Source organism: Callorhinus ursinus, unplaced genomic scaffold, assembly GCF_003265705.2.
Source record: "Callorhinus ursinus isolate GAN/ISIS: 27379988/994484 unplaced genomic scaffold, GSC_fseal_2.0 scaffold62, whole genome shotgun sequence".
Taxonomy (NCBI): domain Eukaryota; kingdom Metazoa; phylum Chordata; class Mammalia; order Carnivora; family Otariidae; genus Callorhinus; species Callorhinus ursinus.
In genome coordinates, this window is record NW_027397124.1 from 4,725,027 (window position 1) to 4,725,354 (window position 328).

The following is a 328-nucleotide window of genomic DNA, read 5'->3' on the forward strand; positions in this document are numbered from 1 at the left end:
CTCCACATTTCTGCAAAATAGTCTACTCAAGAGACATAGAGTTGTTTTGTCTTGTTTGCTTTTTCCTCGTAGAGGTGGCCTAGGGATGCTGGATTTCACGGTCAACTTTGAGGGGACCCAAGTCCAGTCCCTGAGCTGTGTCAGTAGTGAGAAGATTGGATTCTCTTCATATTTTAAAGGTCAGCCCAGTAAATTTTGTTCACTTAATAGATGTGAGGTACATGAGAAAATGAAGACACAAGGATAACTCCCAAATTTCAAGCCTGAGCAACTGGCCATAGTTGGAGAGCACTGTGGAAGGAGTGGGTTTCGGGGAAGCTCAGTTTGG